Raw genomic sequence first — 7,663 nt, 5'->3', positions numbered from 1 at the left:
GTTCCTTTGATGCCAAGCTGATCAACAGAGGAGAGTAGAATCGGGTGGTTGACAGTGTCAAATGCTACAAACAGGTTGAGGAGGACGAGGACCAAGGAGAAGGAGACTGCTCTAGCCGACTAGAGAGCATAGGACACCACCAGGAGTGCCGTCTCGGTGGAATGTCCAGCTTTAAATCCAGACTTTTATCCGTTGAGGAGATGATTCTGGGTGAGAAATTCAGATAGTTGATCACAGGTTGTCTGTTCCTGTCACGTCCCACGGGGTCACTGCCCCTCCTGGTCAGAGGCGGCGCCACTCAGTGCCGCTAGTTAACGCTTACCTATCACCTCACAGTCTCGTAGGACATGGAGGTATAAAGGGAGCCAGCGGAGCAGAACTACTTGTGGATTCTTAATCAGTGGTTCTATTGTGCTCTCTTGGCGATTCGTAGTCTCTTGTTCCCACAATCTGTTTCCTAGGTGTGCATGTTCCAGTCCCGAGTGCCCGTCCCGTCAGTTCCTGCCTCTTGTTCTTCAGTCCTGGTCCATCGTTCCTGTCCGGTATTTTGTCACGTCTCGGGGTTGCGGTCATACACACAGATTAGCGTTTCACTGTTCACCGTAGTTCAAACACCGTGTGTGTTTCCTGGTCTCGTGTTTCCTGTTTCACTTCCACCGAGTGTCTTACAATACGCACAGTACACTTTTAACATCACACTGCACGTGAAGTCATTTTATATTTCGTCTGTGTTTGGACGTAATAGCAACGCGCGTCCGTGTCGGACTCCCGTCCGGACGCTACAGTTCCATAGTTTTTGACAGAAAAGAGGAGGAGGGAGACTGGCCTGTAACATAAATAAATGTATTTTAAATGCATATACATTAGGAAATCACCAAAGCACACTCAGAGCTTTATTCCTTCCACAATGTCAGTATTTAAGTCTTATTTTGTGTTCCACTTTATTACAGACAGTTAGATGAATACTTTTATTGTAAAGAAATATGTTTAAATATTTTCATTTAAGAAATAAAGTGAATAATAGATTTAATACATTAAATAAACGAAATAACGAGAGCTTGAGTTCTTTTTCCTTCAAAGCCGTAAATGTAATACCGCTGGGTGTTTCTGTTGAAGGTGTGAATCAGACTGAAGTCGGGATTTATCCTCTGCGGTTCACGGTCTTTTAATCTGGAAACGGAGAAACGGAGACTGAGTGTGATGCGAGCTGTTGCCACACGGTGGCGGTAAATCGCCGCAAAGACAGGATGCCTCGTGCTGACGGGCACAGGAAGTTGACGTCACAGCCAGAGACACCTGGATTGCGTCACAAACCACCCAACATCCAAACACTCTCAGACTCACGGTGAAAGTATGAGAAATTGATGCGAAAAAGTCGCGGTGAGGTGTAGGGCTGTTCGATTCCAAGAACTTGAAAATGAGGGCAAAAGCGGTGTTGTACAACAATTCAGTACATTGTGAATGACAAGGGATCTTGACACCTTAAATAAATCAAATACAGTTCTCGATCGATTTGACACATCCAGCCTCAGCCCAGGTCAACGCTCTCAAAACAATTAACATAGCCATCTGAACACTTTGTAATTGTCCTAAATAGATTGTAAGTTATTGTAAATCTTATACTAATTACATGCATAATTTTCCCAAAACCCCGTGCACAAAATTCTTTATGTTTGTACAACAGTTCATATATAGCCAACCAAAACTTTAATATCAGGGAAAAAAAAATCAACTGCAGATTTTTTTTATTGGTTTAACACAAATCACAAACATTTATGTACCATTTTCCAAACACAACAAACAAAACTGTCCTTTGTTAAATTCTGAGTTACACATGGTATGTTCTCAATGAGCCCCAAATTGATATCTGCTGATTTATTAATACACACAACACAGGAAATGCAAAGTTCCTAATTGTTTACACAGCTATCACAATTACAACAACTGTAAAAGGAGAAAAGAAAAAAGGACAAAGAACAGCAGTAAGAGTGAGAGGTGATGGAGAAGGTAAAGGAGCGGTATTATACAGTATAATGAATAATGAGAGGGAGTGGAAGAGGTAGAAAGAGATGAGGGTGTAGGAAGAGGAGAAGGGGGGGCTAGTAGAGGGCAATGGCCTAGTGGAAAGAGCAAGAGAAGAAAATGTACCAAGACCTGAACAGAGAGGAAGGGGGCAGCAAGGTGGAAGAGGAGGGAGGAGAGGCAGAAGGATAGGGTACAGATGGGTTTGAAATGAAATGAGAGCTGCTCTAATTGGCCATGTAATAAGTCATGGTTTCTCCTTGAGACAAGGTGGGCAGAGAGTTCAGCCCCAACATAAACAGGTCCCCAGTGGCTTCAATTAGCTGCATGTTTCAGAGTGAAAACTGGTAAGTAACTATACCATTGTGCTTGTATAGTTTAGTTATTTACTGTAAATGTTCCTTCTTGTCCAAACATTTTTCAGAATGGAAATTTTATAACATTCGGGTGGACAAACAGGACTCCTTTCAGTTAAACGAGAGCATGCCATTGTTGACATGGTGGTCCAGAACAACACCAGCCACCTGAAAGAATTTCAGCAATGAATACAGAACAATCAACTATTCCATAATATTCACCAGTGCAGTCTTGCCACAATTCATTGTGTTGTAAGGAGAAACATCCAGATGAAGCAGGTATACAAAGTGCCCTTTGAGAGGAACTCTATCAGAGTGAAGGAGTTGCGATTCCAGTTTGTTCAAGTACACGTAAGCCACACAATTACTGCACTTTTACTGTAAATACAAAGATATTTTCCTGGATGTTATGTCTCTATCTACTATTCCACTCAAAGTGGAAAAATTCAGGTGTCTCTAGGCATAGTGCTGCGTCAAAGTGGGAAGTCAAACTGTTCTGCAACAGTTGCATTATCAACTTTGCAATCAATACTTATTGTACTTTGTGTTCTTTCCAAATCTAGAGGATTTTGGAGTTGGATAGCAGGGCTACTTATTTTGAGTACCTGTATATTGATGAAGCTGGTTTCAGTCTAAACAAGAGTGAGAACTTCCCTCTTGAAATCCTCTTTCTGCAGGTTGACCAGAAGCAAATTGAGCAGAATTTTGTACCTTTGGCCAATATCCAGTTCCACCATTTGCTGGTGCAAGAGTTGTTTGAGCATCACCCACATTTCAGGATGGTGTTCCTTCCACCATATTCTTCTTTCCTGAATCCAATTGAGTTCTTTCCATTGCCAAGAGAAGTGTATGATAGCAACCCTTACAACCACATAAGTCTTCAAGCAATGGAAGAGGTCTGTGGAGATGTTGAGGCAGAAGCTTGTCCTGCATGGATTCAACATTCATGGCATTTTTTCCCCACGATGCATGGCTTGCGAGAATATATGCTATGATGTAGAGGAAGTTCTCTGGCCAGATGTAAATGATAGGCATGATCAATGAAGTTCAGTGATTGCAGTAGGTAGTTTTTTCAGGAAACTCATTGTTATACAACAAAACTCCTCATTAAAGAACTTCATGATAAACATGTATTTGTGTGTCTACAGTTGACTGTTATACAATCAACAGAGAACACCTGTATTTTTGATGTGTGATAAATGCATTACTAGAATAAAATGTAGTGCTTCATTGGGCAGTAAAATTGAACTGTTTGGCCAAGATGAGTGTGTTTAGATGGCTGTGTTAATTGTTCTGAGAGCAGTTGGGAGAAATGTATTGTACTGCTGGCAATGTGAACCCTTCACATTTTTGTGTATATGTGCTAAATACCTCACCATAGACATGTATAGTTTAAAGAATATTTAAAGGGATACTGCAGAATTTTTCAACTTATTTCTATGTACTGAAGATGCAGCACACTGTCCAAAAGAACAGGCCCTTGAGCAGCAAACCCACTGACTCTTAAACATCTACCATGGAAGCTAATGGACAGTGTAGATGTCAAAGTTATTGCCTGTTCTTAACAATGTTCTGCAGTTGCTTTAAATAGAACAACAAATTGTAATGTAAGAACATTATAGGTTTGACATTGTAGCTCTTCAGACAAGTATGACTTTTTTAATAGCCCACCAACTTTGGGAAACAGTCACTTGTACAGGATGGATGTTGCCAGGACGGACTGAATCTCCATCCTCATGTTCAGCCAAGCAATGATTTGACAAAACATCCCCTCTGTTCAATTCGTGCCTGAATTAAACTGACATCAACATTTTAGTTAAGCTCCAAATTATGTATAGATCACAGAGTTGCATAAATCTGTTTTAAGATAATTTAAGCATTAATGGTAAACTACAATTTTATATAGTGATGTAAACTGGAGAGCTGGTTAAATTTACTGGATAACAGGAGCTAAAGCTGTGCCGGACTTTTCCTGTCAGCTCCTTGGGATGAGTAGCCTTTGCGTGTTTCATCATTGGTAATGTTCTTTTATATGTCAGCATTTTGATACAAATGCTACAATTTCCTTTGCGTTTTTTGAATTGTCTAAGGAAAAGTAGCTTGCTGTAATGACCTGCGTTATTGGGAGTTTGAGTGGGAAAATGGATTTATTGTAAATAGTTGGATTGTGGGTAAAATGGAATTGTGTTCAACCGCTCTGGGGACTCATAGTAATATAAGTGGTTACTGTGTCGGGCAGTGGGAAATGAAGAAAAGCCTAAGGGGTGCAGGTCAGCTTCAGGTGCAGATCCTTGAGGTAAAAGGGATCTCAGACAGAGATTATTTCTTTGTGTTCCTGCCTATACCTCTTGCTGTGGGGGATGTTCCAATAAACGTTTATAATGAACGCTGTCCATGCCTCCTTCGTCACCTCATCTGAATCCAAAGTGCACACAATGCCACCAAATTGCTTATAGGTGTTGTGTAGAGGGCGACATGAATCTGAATTAAAGTTGTTCTTTGAATTCTCTCTTCTCACGTTCTGTGTCTTTGAGAGCAGGATGGACACAACTGTAGTCGGACACACATTGACGTGGAATCACTTTTACTTTGAGGGATTGACTCCAAAGCTTTGAGTCGACTCTCAATTCCTTGCTGCTTGGAATCACATAATTGGCTCTTTCTGGAATTGACTCCCAGCCCTTGTGAGGTGAGATACAGTAAATATGACAGTTTACACCCACAAAAAGCAGCATGTTAATGCAGGATTAACACAAGAAATGTCTGTGATTAAATGCAACAATTAGGAGGAAATAAACACCTGTGAGGGCATAGTGGTGTGCTGGGTTCAGCCGGTGCCTGCTGTGTGGCCGGTCTAGGGTTCGAGCCTGATTTGGGGTGCCCTGTGACGGGGTGGTGTCCTGTCCTGGATGTGTCTCTTCGGCCTTGTGCCGTGTATTGCTGGGTAAGGCTCCCGTTTGCTGCAACCCCACGAAGGACAATTAGTTGTTGATGATGGATAGACAAACATCTGTAACAAATGCAGTTTGGACAGAGGAAAAGTTACAAACATTGTAAATTTGTTTTTATTCACTTGTATTTTTAAGTGCATTTCAACTGCCTCTTTTTTCCAGGGATTGTTTTCACAAGTGGCGAATGTTACAAACTCACACAGACTGTTGTAGATGCAGATGTTGGGTAATATCACCTTTCTGCCAGCATAGCTTTGACAACATCAATGCATCATTCACCAGACTAACTCTTTTTATTATCATCTTCTTTCTCTCTTGTCCACTGTAGGCTTGTGGTGATCTGGACCCTATTCTGGAAACACAGGTTAGGGATGCAGGGTATTCCCCGGCAGGGGAACCACTACAGCACAGGGCAATCTTGCACACACCATGGGCAATTTAGAGTCACCAGTCACATGAAACACACATCTTTGGATTGTGGCAGGAAACCAGAGCACCTGGAGGAGATCCATGGAAATATGCAAACTCCACACAGACTGAAAGAGGAGCTGTGATTCACCAGCACCCACCCACCCCCACTGTGCCATCCTTGCTTTCTTTTACTCTTCATTGAATGTCTTTAAATGTGCTCCAGTATCACAATTAATGTCTGATTGCTGGTTTCTAATTTATAATCGTTTTGTAGTTTTAAAACACACTAATTGCCATAGAGGGGGGTGTGGTGGCACAAGAGACTTGGCCATAGCCTACTCTCCTGTGGGTCTGGGGTTCGAGCCCTGCTTGGGGTGCATTGTGATGGACTGGCATCCATCCTGGTTGTGTCCCCTCCAGCCTTGCGCCCTGTGTTGCTAGGTTAGGCTCCGGTTTGCCGCAACCCTACTTGGGACGACCAGTTTCAGACTGTGTGTGTAATTGCCATATTCAGTTCTGTCCCATCTCACCAAGTTCATGTGAACTTTTGCAAGGTGCTCTGGTTTCCTCCCAGAATCCAAAGATGTGTGTTTGAGGTGAACTGGTCACTCTGAATTAAAGAGCAGTTTCTTAATCTGCACAGAAGCTGTGAGGTGTAAAGGAAAAACTGTGGCCTTCCTGCTATTGCCATCGGATCTCTTCAGCTGATACAGGCTGCTGCTGCCTGAATTGTGTTTGATTTGCCAAAGCCTTCCCATGCATCTCCTCTACTCTTTTCTCTTTACTGATTTCCTATAACTGTTCGGATCAAATTTCACACCCTAGTTATTGCCTACAAATGCATCAATAGAACTACCCCTAGCTATTTATAAGACTTTATCAACTGCTACACCCCAACCAGACTGCTTCACTCTTCTACTTCTGCCCACTTGGTGGTCCTGCACACGAAAGGTAAAGCGCAGAGGTTCTTGGTTCTGGCTCCGTTGTGGTGGAACAACCTCCAACTCTCACTCAGAACTGCTGAAACTCTGCCCACATTTAAAAAGGGTCTGAAAACTCACTTCTTCCAGACTCACTTCGCCTATGATCTCTCCAGCTCATGTATGGTGTAAATAACTTTATGATCATGCCCAAATCAATCCTTTACATAGCCGCTACTCCTGTATTGTATGAAAATGTTTGTGTATCTTGAAAAAAAATTGTAGGAAGGTGATCAGGATTTATCTATTCTGAGTTTTATGCACCTACTCGTGTGATGAAGACTGATGCATATAGTGGAGAGAAACAAACCAACTGTACTTAAGAATCACACATCTGCAACTATGTCTCTCTTTCTCCTAATGTAATGTACACATAGTATTTTTAATGAGTTGTATGTCACTTTGGAGAAAAGCATCTGCTAAACGAATAAATGTAATCTAAATGTAAACTACAATATCAAGTCAGGGTTGAAATAAATTAACAGTCAGAGGTTGTTTGCACTTTTCGAACCTCTATCATTGCAGTAGGGTTAATCACAGTACATCAAGTTTCAGTTGTAGACCCCCCACTGTTCATTTCAATGCAGCACATGTTCCACTTGAACTTGCAAACTTTTGCAGCCAATTGCCAGGATGTACGACTGAAAAAAGATTTTTGCAGGCGAAAGCGAGTGAGGCTCAGCCTTAATCGCCACAAAGTTCGGCACGTGAGTACATTTACTGGTCTCTGCAATGTGAAAACCGACACTCTGTTGGCTACATCCGCCTACCCTGCCTCCGCACTGCCTGGGTAAGGCCCTCGAGGGCTTTCCTAGCCAGCTGGCCTCGGTCCAAAAGATGTCCACACGGCTTCTGTGCGTCTCCCCAAATACACCGCGAGGTGTCGCAAATCTTATGTCACATTGCCGGTGTGTTGGTGTGTGGGAACCTCTATGGGATCGAG

Source organism: Scleropages formosus, chromosome 1 (assembly GCF_900964775.1).
Source record: "Scleropages formosus chromosome 1, fSclFor1.1, whole genome shotgun sequence".
NCBI classification, from domain to species: Eukaryota; Metazoa; Chordata; class Actinopteri; order Osteoglossiformes; family Osteoglossidae; genus Scleropages; species Scleropages formosus.
The sequence above is the reverse complement of the archived record's forward strand: the minus strand, read 5'-3'. Positions refer to the sequence as shown.